The sequence below is a fragment of the Gambusia affinis genome, linkage group LG20 (genome assembly GCF_019740435.1).
Source record: "Gambusia affinis linkage group LG20, SWU_Gaff_1.0, whole genome shotgun sequence".
NCBI lineage: Eukaryota > Metazoa > Chordata > Actinopteri > Cyprinodontiformes > Poeciliidae > Gambusia > Gambusia affinis.
Genome location: NC_057887.1, coordinates 12,871,125 through 12,887,771, shown reverse-complemented (window position 1 = coordinate 12,887,771; position 16,647 = coordinate 12,871,125). Strand labels below are relative to the sequence as shown.

Genomic DNA, 16,647 nt, shown 5'->3' with positions numbered 1-16,647 from the left:
TTTGCCTGGCAAACCTATTAAACGATATTACCTCAAAAGTGTTGACAGGAAGTGAATTTTATTTATTAGACAATAAAATAAACTGGTCCAAAAAACGTGAAAACAGCCACGAATGAACGTGTCCGTAGTTGCCAAGAATTATAATGGCAACTTAACGCCACTATAATAATTAATATTGAGATAAGTGTCACAAATCTGTGCAGCAATCTGAGCTGTGGAATTGCAGGAGGATCGCTGAGCTTTGATATTAAACGCAGGGCCGTAACGCAGAACCTGGAGGCGGTGGGTGGGGTGGGGGGCTTTAAAGTAATTCTTAGAGTTTTCCACACAGCAGTGAACCACACAAATTACTCACGTTTTTATTTTTTGGACAATCTCCTCTTCAGTTCAACCTTACCAGTGGAGAAACATTGTTGATGTTACCAACAATAGCTTACAATTAAGAATTGGCAAAGCTCAATGTGATTTTCACAGTAGACGGAGCTCAGAGTAACCAAACTTTCAGTGATTAATCGTCATGTGGTCAAATGATGACATCACTAAGGTTAAACTGTCACAACTGTCACACTTAAAGTAAATATTTGTTGTATTTAACATGTTTCATGTAAGAAGTGAGCATGTGATGAAATAGATTCTGTCCTCCAATTTTATGTAATTGAACATTACAGCTAACAAATGTGATGATCATGTGAGGTAATACATTTTATGAATTTTTCTTATATACAGTATATTTTTTAAATATAAAATTAGTTAAATAAAAGGGGGTCAAATGTAATAAAGATGAATGTAACAATTTCACCTTGATTTTGAGTTAATGGGGCACACGATTTGGAAGCTATTGAAGAAATCATATTATTTAATATTAAAATTATTTATCCAACCATCTTCTTACAGCAGGGGTGTCAAACTCCAGTCCTCAAGGGCCGCTGTCCTGCAACTTTTAGATGTGCCGCTGCTGCACCACCTGGATAGAATGATTTGATCATTAGCCCCACCCACTTCCAAATGACCCTCGCCATATTCATACGATTGTCTTTAAATCACACATGGATGATCCGATTGGCACCAAACTTGAAATGTAAGACCTGTGGTAACCTTTAAAGAGCTCAAATGTTTTGAAATGTAATTTTACGCCACTGCGCCCCCTAGGTCAATCCATCCGCTATATCTCCGCCGTAAATGGACCGATCTGCGCTAGATTTTTTGTGAGTCGTCGGGGAGCGCTGCCGAACGCATTCACGTGTGCCGTCTGGCGGGCGATCGGGCGGGGAAGGTTGGCGACGGCTCCAGCTGCGGCGAGCGTGCGCCGGCTCTGTAAACGGTGCGAGAGCTTCCGCGGCGGCTGGAACTCCGCGGTGGCCAGTGAGCCGGAGCAGCGCTTGCTGCGAGGGCCGCACGAGGCTGCTTGCAGCTTTAATTCCACCTTACTTTTCATTGACAATTTAGCTTTAGTTTAGAGTCTTTGATGCTTGATAGCATCCCTGCCTTCATCTTAGTGTTTAACTTTTAGATGAATCCCATTTGATTCAGGTGTATTGGAGAACAGATGCATCTAGAAGTTGCAGACAAGTAGCTCCTGAAAGTTGGACATGTCATGCTGCTTTACTCTTTTTAAAGAGAAGAAGGTTTTTTCATTCAATACTTAAGAAAGCTATAGTTGTTCCCCTTTATTCTTGCTATTCTGTCATGAACTTTCACATTCAAAATTTTGAGTGAGGCTTATAGTTTCTGATATGGAGCTCTTGGGTTTTGTGCTCTTCTGGGTTTGACCAGCAGCTATCTTAAAAGTTTTTTTCCACTTGGGTGTAATCTCTCTCTCTTTAGAATGATGGACTTCTTAATGTTTGGAAAAGGCTTTATGATCCTTCCCAGACTGATGGACAGTCACTACAGATGTTTTTCCTGCCTTGGCATCTGTATTGCTGAAACTCCAGCTTTTGTAACAATTGTCACACTGATGGTAATCGGTCGATTTAATTGCATCTTGCTGACCCTTTTCCTTTTCACCTCCATGGACGCAGCAAAGGCGTACATAGTTTTATAAACACTGATTTCATTATTGGATGTATTTGTTTCTTAAAAGACAATGCTAAATCTGGTGTGTCTTCTTATAACCCTAGATTTAAAAGAGGGTGCTCTTTCTTTTTACCAAGGAGGATACAGGTTGTAGTTTTGTATTTGGCTCCACTGCTATTCTGTACCCTCTGTGTAGCTGTTGTGTACCAACCACCAAACAGAACGAGATGTTTATGGTCTCTTGTTTATGGGGAGGGACAGCAGAACATGATCCAACTAACTGAATGTATTATCTTTATCATGTTTACAGATGCAAGAATGTGAAAAGTACCTTGAATTTGTTGTATTTAATATGTACATTCCATGGCTAGTGTCAAGTGCCTCAATAAAAAAGTGTCTTTTCAACAGTTTCACATGTAATTTGGGTGTTTTGTTAGGGCTATCAAGGTCCAGTCCTCAAGAACTATTGTTTTGCAACATTTAGATGCATCCCAACGCACTTGAATGAAATGAATGTCTCATTGCCAGGTGTCTGCATAGTTAAATATCATGCAGATGAGCAAATTCAGTCATTTGATTCAAGTTTTTGGAGAAAGAATGCATCTGTTTCATTTTGTTCCAACTATTATTGAGTTGTAACGATTATGTCTTACCACTAGGTGGCAACATAGAGAAGAAAATAAAAATATATGTCGTTGCAAACAAGGACTGTTCAGTTTATTGAATTAAACAGATTTATTTACAGAAATCAATATAGTTTTTGGACATGTTCCCCTTTTTTATTTACATTCTGTGAATTACCAAGATCTTCACCTCATTTTATTATACAGACAAAGAGTTCCCAAATGTCTTAACCATTTCTTTTGTAAAAGTAACCTAATATTCAGACATATATATATCTGCAATCTTTACACATGCCTGTTTGTTGAGACCACATTACTTCTGCTGTTTCAGATGTTACCGACTGATGTGCAGAAAGAAGCACAGCATTACTGAGGGGACTGAACAAAGACTGGAGCAAAGCTTTGATCTGCCTCTGTTTTTTATGGCGTCTCTGAGCTCAACAGTCTGATTGCTCCTTTTAAACACGCACGGTGGGACATTCACACAAAGTCCACTGATGCATTAGTCCAGCAAAGAGACAGAAAAATATCCAGGTGTTCAAGTGTTAAGAAGCATTTCTGAAGATGCATTCAAATCGCACATTTTAAGTTGTAGTATGAGGTAAGAACAAATATACATGCTATATTTCCCTAAATTTAGGGATTATAAATTTATAATCCCTAAATTTATTTGAAATTATGCAAAAGGAAATAAACGAAAGCAATAATTTAAAGAAATAGTCCTAGAACAAATCATAAATCAACAAACATTTCAGATTCATGAAACAATTTGCAACAAGAATAGCTGAAAAGACTAATAGCATTACTGTCAAATATATATTCATCAGTTAGCTCTAGTTTTTCACCATCAGGTCCTGAGCTAAACTGCCTGAAATAAAATCTGTATTAATTTATTTATTTACAACAATGAGAGAAAGTGAAACCAATGTGGAAAGCTTGGAATGCTTTTTGTCAGTTCCACATATACCCACGTAACCCTTTATACACACCCATGGCAGATTAAGATTCAAAATTATTTCAATTGAGGTGTTTGTCTCTAATAACCTTTACAGTTGCATTGCTTGCCGAAGTGTTACAAGCTGTAATCATACTTAAACTCAGCCATGACCCAGGTTTCTATTCTTATGCCGCCTTCTTTCTTTTCATCTTCCTCCTTCTTTTGCTTTTACTATGTAAATTAATCTTTAAGAAAAGTCTGATTAAGTATATTTAAAGTTTCAGGGACTGACAGCATCACAAAAGGGTATTCAACAAAAAGATTTTTTTAATTTTCTCTCTAGTGTTAATAAAATATATTTCTATTACATTCTGAAGAAGAATCAATGGGAATGTTTCTGGAAAAATCTTAGAGTGCTGGAAAACACATTGCAAGAAGTAAAATGTTTAATTTATTTGTGTTTTGTTTAAACTTACAGGCACATATAATAAGATCCACGTCACAACACAGAGGGCTACATTGTCATTAAAGTGGATTTCCTGCAGTCCAGACTTGCTCCTGTGACAAGGATGCAGCAGAACAGGAGTTGAACAAATTACACTCTCTTCTGTCTCTTTGAAGAAAATATCTTATCAGCTGAAACCTCCCTGGCTCAAATACTTACATAAGAAGATTTAAAAAAGCATGTGGAACGCAATCCAACATTTCACCATCAAATATCAACTCTGTCGATGCAGACATGATGGTCGCTTTGCGTGACCTTGCCGTGACATGATGAATGGCCAAATCAGAAGTGTAATGAAACTCCAGACGTTCTTCTGCTGCTCCCTCGTGATTTTCATCTATATATGTGTGTGCTTGTAGGTGTGTGTGAGTGTGGGGGTGGGCGTGTGTGTGTGAGTGCCCAGAACCTCCATCAGACTCACAAGTGACCCAATGTTTCTCCCTGAGCCTCCAGTGTTTGACGAAAAAAGGTAATTATCAGTGACCTCCTGCCTTATAAAATTTAACAGAGTGAGAAAGTGATCTGAAAGGATGAACAAGAAGCAACCTTGAAACTTTAACATCATCTTGATGTCTCCTTACACCTTTATTTCTGGATTTTCCTTTCAAGCCACCAAAGTTCTTCTCGGTCCCTTTTAATTCTGCCTTTGTGTCCCTGAGAACTTTGATCATTAAGTGAAAGTTGATGCAATTCTGCTGTAAACCTGCGTACCTATAGAGCCTTTCCAAATGATTTATATTCTTTAAACTTTTCCCAAATTTGTTAGGTTATAACCATTAACTTCAAAGGGGTCTTAATTCTTTAAAAGCCACTAAAGTTATTGGGGGGGGGGGGGGGGTTATTCTGAACTTTATCAGTAGTTATGCTAACTACATTTCTTTAGTCTTTTCTATTAAGCTACATTTAATAGAACATTTTAGCTTATCATCTATTGTGATCTTGAAGTTTAGCTTTGTAAACTTTGTTCTGCACAAATTTCTATCATGTTTTTTGCATTGACTGAAAGTTGTCACTTCACTTCTACAGTTTTTCTATTTGCGTTTTTAGGCTTTTGCTTTATTGTGCTGCTACTGCCTATTTCTTGCATTTCTGCAAGTCTGTTGCAGCTGACATCAAATGCTTCACTTGAAATATTCAGTTTAGAGCACTCACACTCCATTTTCTGAAAATTGCGAGAAATGCAATTTTCCTACTGGCATAATTTTTCTGTTCTCCTTTGTTTTTCATTTCCCATTGAGGTTATGCCTGGACCATCTTCCACAGAAATCTGCCTCATCTCCCTCAGAAATAAAATTTCGCCTCACAAAACTAAGGCAAATTTGAAACACGGACAAACAGACATAAACTTATGCAAGCCTATCGTTTGTCTCTTGAGGAACGATATTAATATCTGACACATTTCGAAATGTCAACCAAACTCAAACAAGGTGCACAAATACCTAATTTATTTATAGATCTGACACCTTTTATGTCTCTTCGGCTCTCAGGCTATTTTTGTTTTCAGAGTGTTTTTTCAGAGAGAGAGGGTGGATGAAGAGGGAAATGAAGACTGACAGACAGGTCAAATGCAGGGAAATGTGTGTGGGGGGTAGTGGCTAAAGAGATCAGCCAGCAAAGCCCCTGAGAAGTTGGTATTTTAATCAACACTTGGGGAGGAAAAAAATCCTTTAAGATGATTCTTCCACTTGTGACACATAAGTGATCAAAGACTCGTGTTGAGTGATAAAAATACCCCAAATGTGGGCTAATCACAATTCTGCATTCAGGCCTGATGGCTGCTTTCTAATATGGGCTTGTGGGGTTTAGTTTCTCCTCCTCCTCGCATCGGCTTCCTTTGTGTTTTCAGATTCTCTCTCTATCTCTCTGTGCTCCTGTCTTAGTGTTCACCTCCTGTCATGCAAATGTTAGTTCAATCTCTAGAGCTGTTTACTCATTGAGTGATGATTGCCTGTTCAAACATCTGTCCTCGACCGTGTGCGCACCACCACACACATGGATGCTTCCACACATGCAAATGCTTTCTAGACACTGAGTGGCATCAGTCTCAATTTAAAGTCTAAATAAACCAGAAGGGTTTGCTCATTAAGTTATTTACATAACTCTTAAAAACAATTTACAGCAGAGCAGCGTGCTTGACATTTAGAGTGGATGATTTGTGAATTGCACTTCTATTTATTCTGAGAGCATCCATACCTGTTGAACATTTCCACACAAACTTCTGAATGTTTCAGTGAGTGCCGTTGGAGCCATGATCTGGAAGCAAAAAGTACAGGATTTTACTTCACACCATGTACACTCATACGATTTCTGACAAAGGAGTCAACTAATAACCAAAAGCATATCCCAAGAGCCGAGGAGCAGTCACAGAGAACTTTGGAAAGTCCTTGAAAAAACAGTTGAGCTTCTCCTGTGAAAACAATACATGCACTTACACATACATACACTGGTCTCAACACACATTCAATGCACAAGACTCCACTGCTGAAGAAAAGGCATTCAGAAAATCATTTAAAATTGGATCCACAGGGAGAATACAGGGAAAATATAGTATGGTCAAATGAGTCCAGAGCGAAACTTTTGATTTCATTTTACCCACTATGTTTGGAGGAAGAATGGTCAAGGACATCACCACAACAGCAGTTCTCTTTTCTAGCAGGAGGGGTGTGCGAAGTTGAACATGGAAAAAAAAAAATCCAATCAGCATTATCAAAAAGGCAGACTGCTATGCAGCATATCTATATACCATGATACATAGTAACTTTTTAAAGTCAGACAGAAGCAAGTGTCTCAGACACATTCTTAATTGCGAGCCAAGAGACAGTGACTTGAGGGATGTCAGCAGCTGTATTGACATTCTGTGAGAGATCCCAGAACTGCCACAAGTGTGAGGGCATTGTGTTGGGTGACGGACTGAGTGCAAAAAACACAGAAATCACATTGTAATGCTTTCCCTGAAGTCATAATGGAAATGTGTTTTTCTTCTTTAAGAAAAGAAACACTGAATAAATAAATAAATAAGTAAATTAATACAGAAATACATAAATAAATCTTGAAGGACATTAGGACGTCTTTTGGGAAATGTCAAACAGGTCTTTGTGTTTTTATTATTTAGTCAGCAATGGCCAAGGACCTCTCCCATGAATGCAATTTTTACCATGCTGCTTACTTAACAGAGGCAAATGAGGCATTCAGATCTTTAGATGTTGCTCTGGATTTGTTTGTGACCTCCTGGATGAGTTGTTTATTGCACTCTTTGAGTAATTTTGGTAGGGAGAACACTTCTCATGTGTTCTGAGCTATCATTTAATCAGACAGGTTATGTTAAAGTCTACAATGGACAGGTGACCTGTCTGAGGTGTACCCTGGCTCTCGCCCGGTGATTGACTGCCCCTCTTAATCCTGCTGGACATTCCCCTTTATTGATCTGCCTGTCAGTGGCTGCCTGCAGATGGCTCAGTGTGATAGGACAATCGTCTCTTTTAATGTTGATGGTTCTTGCAAGTCCCTTACAAGCTTGATGTTGATGGAGCTGACCCCTGATATTGTCTTTTAAGTATAAAAAGTTTTATGCGACCTTGCAAGGATCAACAGGTTTAGATAATGAATGGATGGATGAATGACTATGTGAAACTGAAAATGTGGTGTGCAAAGGTATTCAGCTACCCTGAGTCAAGATATCAAAGGTATCAGTATTGTGTAAATTGACTTTTTTTTTTTATCTTTACATCACGTTAGAATGTTATTCCCTAGTCAAAAACATACCTAGAGTGTTGCTTTGAATCTTCATGCATGTTTCAGAAATCCTTTAATCTCCCGTGGCAACCACTGAACTGTACCGCCACATACAGCAGCCTTCCCCTGCAACTCCCTCACTCACCTCCTTCAGACCAGCAGCAGCAATTAGCAAATACCTGGTGGAAGTGTGCATCTGCTGAGTTTATTATATAAGCTACTTCTTTGTGAAACACTAGTAAAGATATTATTTAAGGGTTAACAGAGGATTGGTGTTGTTCTGACTTCCTGAAAGTGGAAGATCAGGAAAAGCAGGAAATTTTGAAGAGACAGCATCCCAATTCCAAAGCATTATATTACAGAGTTAAATATCTTTTAAGTCATATTTTATATTCTAGTTTTATGACTACTAAAGGTGACATAGTTACTTAAATCTATCATAAAATGGCTCTATATGCCTGTAAAATCCATAATACTGGCCCTTTAAGTAATTATAAAAACATTCTCCAATGCATCAGAAAGATTTACAGTCTGAATTAAATTATGAAATATAGGTCACTGTATGTTCATGGTATGACATGAAGTTAATTACAAACCATGACTCAGAAATGGGTAACAGAAATGGGTTTGCTAATTAACAAAATGGGTTTTAACTAAAATAAATTTAGTAAAGATAAGTACCTGCCAGAAGATATTCACACAAGAATAAATTTGAACTCAACTATTTTTAACCATTTTTGTCACATTCGGACAAACACATATCCAACAATATCAATTTGTCTTTTCTCTGCAGACAAATAGAAAGGTGAGTAATTTCTGGCCATCTGACTATAATTAAGCTGACTGTTAGGTGTTTTCTCAATAAAAAGATTAAACTAGGACCTCATTTACTGACATTCACTTATGAAATGAAAGAGAATATGCACAAGAGATATTAATGAAGTCAGGTCGGAGGCCCATGAAGATGACTTCTATGTGTAGGGTCCTGTATTTCGTTCTACAGTCCTAAGTGCACGGCATTTGATCCATCCCAGTTCAAGACCATAAAAAGTTACCTTGACCAGTTTAAAGTGAGTAACCACAGTGTAAATTAAATAAAAATTCCTCATCCAATTCAACAATTACCACCGCTTTGCATTGCAGAACATACATTGCTCTGACGTTAGAAATTCCTAACAAAACAACAACAATAACCTTCCTCACATTCCATCTGCTTTATTCTCCTCTCCACATTTTTCATTGCTTTATTCTTTTAAGGTTGAAACTTTCAGTAAAACATGCTACACTGACTTCAATTCGGCAATCTCTTCTGCGAATGGTGAGCGGCTTCGTTGAGTCAATTCAATATTTTACAGAGAGCCAGTGAAGGGAGGATGAGTGGGTGAAACAGAAGAACTGAACCAGTAATAATAATAATATAAATATATATAAGTTTGGGTCTAATAAAGACCCAAAAATCATTCTTGAGAGCCAGTTGAGCAAAGGAGGCTGGGACTGAAAGCATAAAAAATCTATTTGAGTCAAACTTAAAGAGTGTATATGTTGCCATGTCCGATTAGTTTTTACTTACACTTTTGATTTTAGAACATGTAATATTATACTGTGGATAAAAATCTTCCAGAAACTATTGACAGACACCTCAATATTCTTGTTAAAAACCAGATCTGCATACGTTCCCATCTTTGTTTGTTTTGCTTTGATTTACTTTTTTAAACCTTTTAGTGATGTTAATAACATGATGTGTGGACCGCTGTAAGGATAAGCAGCATTATTGCAGCTAAATGTGGATTGTAAATTCTCTAAAATGAAATTGTTACTTTTGACACAGGTGACCTTAAGATCAACTGTCTGTCAACATTAACTTTTCAGTGAAAGTTAATGAAAAATCCAAATTTTGGCAGTGCTGCCATGATTCTGGCTCCTTTCAGTCCATTCTGCTCCCCCCGGGTTCAATTTACTTGGTCACATTGTTCTGCATTTACACTCTTCCTTAAGGGCACACAATTTGTGAGCTTGCTTATTTGTAGGCATAAAATTGGACCTAATTGTTATGCAGATGACATTGCAAGTGAGACTTAACGAGGCACACTGATGCTGGTAACTTCACTGACTCTGTGACCAGGAAATTAACAGTTCGAGATTGACACATTTTTACCTCTAGTAATAAAACTCTCTAAATATTCTTCACACAATGCCTGGTTATTGAAAAGTGTAAGATATTTTTTCAATTGTTTTAGGTAGATGCAGCTTAAACAGCACTTTCCATTTTGAAAGATGGATGGATCATTGTTCGGTGAGATGTTCTCCATAACTTTTTTTATTTCAACCTGCTGGCTGTGTTGCTTAGTCTTGATGATACTGTTTGTTCTCTAATGTCTTCACACACACACACACACACACACACACGTCTGAGTCATTTACAGAATAGCTGGATTTTTACTGAGATTAAATTACACACATGTAGATTCTCTACATTTGGCAAAATCTGAAGAAATTTGATTGGACTTGATTCTATTTTGTGGTATCACTGCAAAGGCACCTGAACAGAACTGCAACCTCAAATTTTAATTTACAAAACCTTTTGAAAACTGTATAAACTCCTTCGATTTTAAGTCATAAAATTCCAGTAGCATGCATTAAGATTTGATGGTTTTATCGGAATACTTGTGAAACCTTCTGAGTAGTTATCAAGAAATTTTGCATTCAAGAACATTTCTCTGCCTTCTTGACCCAGCTCTGTCAGAAAAGAAAGACAATGAATCAGAATACAGCGCTTCAAGAAAGCTAATGTCTCTGACATGTCTGACATACTGATGACATCTTTTGCAGACATGGGGAGATTGGTGGAAAAATGACACCAGATATCTTTCTCAGTAAGAAGAATAAAGGTGATTAAAGTGATGGAGCTGATTAAATGCAATGCATACAGCTGAGATGAATGAGCAGAGTGGAGAAGCTGGGGCAGCAGTGGAATAATCAGATTAAAACAGGATGTTTTTCGATGGTATAAGTCATTTCCTCAAATGCCTGGTAGGACAACCACTTACATTTATATCAAAAGATCTTGCAGCAAATATGACTTCCATTACATATTTTGGAAATGGATAATTTTGTTTAACTTTGAAAATCATGCATTTAATTTCCTAAAAATCTGTCTTCTGTGAAAAAAACAAAATTATAATTCAAATTCAAAAATACTTTAATGTTCCCAAAGGGAAATTAAATGTTGTTGTAACTCATATTAATTCAGATTCTTTAAAGGGTATTTATAGATGGTGATGGCAGGAAAGACATCATGTAGCGGCCTGTATTACAGCTAAATTGAAGAAGCCTCTGACTGAAGACACTCTGTTTTTCTAAGACTCATGAAGAGAAACTCAACCTGCAAGAAATGAAGGGAAATTGAGAAATTTCTACATTGTAACCACTCATTTGAGTAGGCTTATGAAAACTTAGGTGCTTTAACTTACAAATAATAATATACTTAGAAAATATACAATATGAAAAGTCATACAACTAATAGATGAATAAACATCATCCAAAAATACAAACAGACTCAGTTCAGTTCTATGTACAACAATCTGCTTTGTTCTGGGAAAGTCTTCATCACAAACTTGTCCTACAAACTAATTTTCCATATCTAACGCTAAAACAATCAGGGACACGTTCCACAGCTGACTCTAAAAATGGAAGCAGGAAAATGATCCAGCAGAATGACTCAACACACCTGTGAAACTCTTCAAGGGAATTTGATCACTGTTGATTGGATTTGATCAAAGCCTCTTAGCGAGTTGATTCATATGATGATTCACACCATGTTACAACTAAAACTATTTATTTGGAAACTATTTAGGGTTAAAGATGTAATATCTTGCTCTTTGCTAGTTAGGGATGACATTGTGTGTCCGTGGAGCTGCACTCTGGGCTGTGATTGGTTGTTTCTGATCGAGCGGTGTATTTCTGCAGATGAAAGTAGGATCATAGTGAGAAGGCAGAGGAGCACGATCTTTTCACAGGTTAACTGTCTCATACTGTGCTGTCACGACATACTGACAGTTTTCACAAATATGTAAAAAAAAAAAACAAACAAATTATTTTAAGTTACATACTGAGTGGGAAGAAGAAATGTTTGAAAGTAGTTCTTCAGGAGCCTTGAATGTTAATAATACTGAATATGATGCCACGATTAATCTAAAATTAATCATCCTGAAGAACATATTGAGACATATATTGATTGTGAGATTGATTGCCTTCACCTATAAAGACAAATCACAAAAGATTACTTTTACTATGACGATTCTTGGCGAGCTGTGCCCAGACAAAGCTTTCTTTGTGTCTCTGAATCTAAGCTCTCAGTTGGAAGGCAATCATCTGTTTGCAAGTATTTAAAAAAAGCTAAAAAAAAAATCTGAAAGAAACATCAATTGTTTCAAGTATTGTTCCAAACTTGTGACCATACAGGCTGCAAACAAACAAATAGCTTTCTCAGATTTTTTGCTTCATATGTTTTAGTAGAGCATGTCTACGCAAATACCCGTCATGGCATGTTGCTCAAATTCACTTATTAATTTCTTTTGCTCCCTTCTTTCACTCACATAATAGGACAGCTGTTGTAAACAGCAACGCTGTCCTTTCTAATAAAAGCTTATTTTCCAAAAGACAAGCCTTTTAACACAGCTCTAAAAATACAGACAAGTGTTAAAATAGCATATCAGATGTGAGAAGCATGACTGAGGTGTTTCTGTATGAGTAATAAGAAGGAAAGCGAATGAGCGATCCCACTGATGAATGCGAAGTAACAATAACAGACACGTTTTAACGGGTGGTCTCTCTCTGTGTGTCAGAAGCTGGACAGCGTGTGAACCAGCCTGATGAGAACATATGCTCTCTGCCCTGCAGCTTGATCACAGACTCCCAGATTAAAATCTACAATGTCTTGCAAATATTTTCATAACCCTTAGGGTTTCTCACCTTTTTTGAACAATTACAAGCACAAATTTGAACACATTTCAGAAAATACAAACCTGAAATCGCATATTGGTGAAAATGATTACAAATAGTGAGACATGGATCTGTTCTGCTGGCTGGGATGGATCCATCATCGAAACGCATTGCAGCTGTGAAGCTGTAAAACAGCGTTATTTAGATTGTAGTTTTCAGTGTAGACGGCGCATGAAAAAAGAGAACTTTATTGTCTTTGTCTTGACACAGTAATCTTTACAGCTGTAGAGTTGTCTACCTACAACTCAACAGACTGTAGCTATAGCTACATGCTTGGGACACTAGAAAATATTGAAAACAGTCTGATTTAAAGATTTGCCAAGGGATTATTTTTAATCCTATTTAACCAGTTAATAACACTCATTTCATGCCCCCAAATAACTCCACAGGCTCTGATCGGGAGGCAGCTGCGCTGAGTAGACGGAGTGGGTGGACAGGAGGCAGATGCGAGTTCCAGATTGGCTCCTACGGGTCTAACATAATGGGAGCTTCTGGTGTCATACAGGGCTTACCCCCATGAGTTAGCAAGAAAATTAACCAGGATTTCGAAATTGAAGAAATACAAAAACCTTGTTTTGATGGCACAGATAATGAAGGCCCATGTTATCATAATCAAAATGCTCCCCTAGTTTCACTAAGCAACGCTAAATCTGTGTCCAAAAGCTCTTGATCTGTTACCGGCTCTGAGGGTTTAATAACCCCCTTAGAGGTTTCATGGTATGTAAACATTTCAGCATTTTGCTTTGTTCTGGGATTTTTTTTGAGCTTTATTCTCCATTGTTACAATAGAGGACAATATATGTCGTACAGGGTACAGAAGACCAAGAGCAACGGGTAGAGGTGGTGCTCTTCATGTCACGCAGCAATGAGGAATACTTGTAGAAACACCTTGTTGCTGAAACAACAGCTGCAAATCACAGTCAAATCAGATTTGCCCATCCTTCTCTGGCAAATAACTCTAGTGAAGTCAGAGTGAGTGAAAAGCATCCGTGAACATAAGTTTTCAGGTCCTGCTACAGATTCTCAGCTGGAACTGGATTGTGGTTTGGACTTTGACTGGACCACTCTAACATGAACATTCCTGGATCCAAACCATTTCCCTGTATGGTATTTGCCTGTGTGTTTAGAGTTGTTGTACTGCTGAATGTGACACTATTAACAGGTTTCCTTCCAAGGTTGCTCTCTATTTATCCCCATCCTTCTTCTCGACAATCTGACCAGTTTTATTATTAATACTTCTACTAAAAACGACATATACATAAGATCAAGCTTTAATCAGAAAACCTTCCCTGACTTGGAATGCTCAAATTTAAAACCTATTTAGGTTTTGTGAGATTCTCTGCAATGCAAAGCTTGAGTCAGCCTAAATATATGCTTTAAAATCCCCACTTGAGAAACCTTATGAAACTGTTTTGAAGAGCTGACAGCTGGGCCAGGAGATAATTAAGCTTTAGATTCATAGCAATTGTGTATTATCGCTTTAAAGGACATATTCCAGCTCATTGTGATATTTGTCAAAAAGCTTATGACGTGTGAGAGAAGCTGTTGGTTTACTGAGTTTGCTAAACTGCAAACTCACTGACGTAGAATAAACAGAGCGTCCGGGGTGCCTGACTGTGTAAACAAAACTGCTTGTCAGATTTTTGTTTGACCTGTTGATGCTGGGAGAGAATTGTAAAAGCTTATAGATGTAAGTGAACAGCACAGAGTGGTGATTGGAGGGAGGGGGAAAAAAAGGAAGCAGAGATTGAAAAGATGAAGGTGAGTAACGGAAGAAATTAGAGCAAATGTGGGCCGGTAGAGGAGGAAGAGGAGGAGTTGATCTGAAGTGAAGGAGAGGGAGGAGAGAGGGGAAAAGGGAGGCAGGCTTAAATCCTCGCACCATCATTACCAAGGCACACATGCAGCCCCTCCTGTGATGGAGTGAGAGGGGATGGAGAGAGATGCAGGGAGAAAAGATGGAGTTGCAGAGGGAAAGGAAAGCAGGATTACTGGTGTGACAGCACAGGCAGATGAGCGTCAGCGCAGCGGAGAGGGAGAAACTCTGCTGAAGGAAAAAAAAGAAGAAAAAACAAATCAGTGCAACAGGATGAGGACCTGCTAGTGCACTGCCTGCCCGACCCCACAGACCTGCCATCTGTCCTGCTTTTTTCTCTCTGCTCCTGACGCTTCCAGCATCCTATAACATCTGGATCACCTCACATCCATATGGGAAGGAGGGCAGGAAAGGAGGAACAAACCTCAATTTGATCCCTTTCTTTTTGCTGCTAAAACAGGACCTGAGGAGGAGCATCAGCAACTGGGGGCCTGAAAAGTGAAGCAAAGGAGGGGGAAAACTTTCTTCAAACATGTCTAGGTTTGGATAGGACTTTTCCCCATGCGTGTGGGGAATTCTCTTACTTTCCATGGATTTTTTTTTTTCTCTGAGGAGGGAGAGGCAGAAAAATAAGGAGGAGGCTCCACCATAAGCAGTGCTGGAGTGTTACAGAGGTTTGTGCTCCTGTCATTGAGGAGGCATTTTATCACTCTCCCTCCCTCTCTGCCTCTTTCACTCCTCCTCTCATCCGAGCAGCAGGGAGCCTGACGGATACAGACGGAGAACCAAACACAGCTGCTTCACACACACACATACACGCACACACTCAGGTTGCTGTGCCAGGGCTCCCACACCTCCCTTTCCTTCTTTCACCCTCCGTCACTTTCCTCTCCTGTCCCGTTTTGATGCCCTGTCTTCACCTCCACGACCACTTGTGAATGTGATGCACGGAGGAAAGCAGACGGGGAGCCGAGCGCCCAGACAGTTTTTTTGGGGGAGAAAAAAAGACACACACCCACACTTGCCATCACGTTGTGAAGTCCTTCAGGAGAGTGTGTGGATATCAAAGGCTGCTTTGCACACGCACGCACACGCACACACGCGCGGAGGAACTGATGAACTCACACTCTCCTGCTCTCGCTGAAAGACGTGGTCTAAATGTGGACTCCTACAGGTGCTGAGAGGGGAAAAAGGGGCAGGTGAGGAGCAGGTGAAGGCAAAAGGAGACGCTTTGAGGAAAGAAAAAGAAAAAGAAAATAATGATGGAGCAGCTGGAGTTTAAGTTGGATGAGAGCAGAAAACACAGGTAAGTGCATAAAACAACCATTCTGTCACTATCAGCGATCTATATCCTTTACATCTAACAAGTATGAATGATATAAATCAATGCATACAGGCAGAATAGGAAGCTCAGGGGTGTTCTGAGAGCCTAGTGTGAGTAGTCACACTTTCAGTTTTTGTAAGTGACGACTTTCCTTGAGAGAAAGTGCGCATCTGTTGCTGACAGAAACGGAGCAACGGTTTTGTTAGTGGAACGCTGAGACCCTGTGTGAGATTGAAGATATTTGCATTTTCCTCTCAGGGGTTTGATTCTTACTTGGCGTCTGAGTTCAACCTGTTTTAGTTGTGCTGTTGATTTGCCTATAATCATCAGCAGCTGTCTGCTCCAGTTTTACTACTGAACACTGAGCTGCAGCGTCACTGCTAATCAGACCTGTGGGTCCTGAGCAGGAGCTTTGGGTCGCTTCACTAAGGCTCAGAAGGGGGTCACACAAAATCTATTAGAGTATTTCATCAGAAAAAGGAGCAATTCTCATTTTAATTTTAACTTTGCATTGATTTATTTTTCTTCCTTAAGCTGCTGTATTTCACATGAATGCTTTTCACATTTGAGTTGCACGTAATTATGATAATAATTTCGCTTGAGCCCATAATATTAATAAAAATAATATGCTTACATGATATACTACATATAGTAATGGATCAAAACTGGGCTTGGGTAGATTTTAGATGAGAG

At 38.7% G+C, this 16,647-nt stretch overlaps 1 protein-coding gene across 1 annotated transcript in view; it reads left to right on the top strand.

The window, feature by feature from the left end:
• Positions 1-14,733: 14,733 nt before the first annotated feature.
• LOC122822841 (glutamate receptor ionotropic, NMDA 2C-like) overlaps positions 14,734-16,647 on the top strand; it is a 53,191-nt gene continuing 51,277 nt past the window's right edge. Inside the window, exon 1 of the mRNA XM_044101805.1 lies at positions 14,734-15,936. The gene's annotated coding sequence lies outside the window, so the exon portion shown is untranslated. The remainder of the gene's footprint in view (positions 15,937-16,647) is intronic.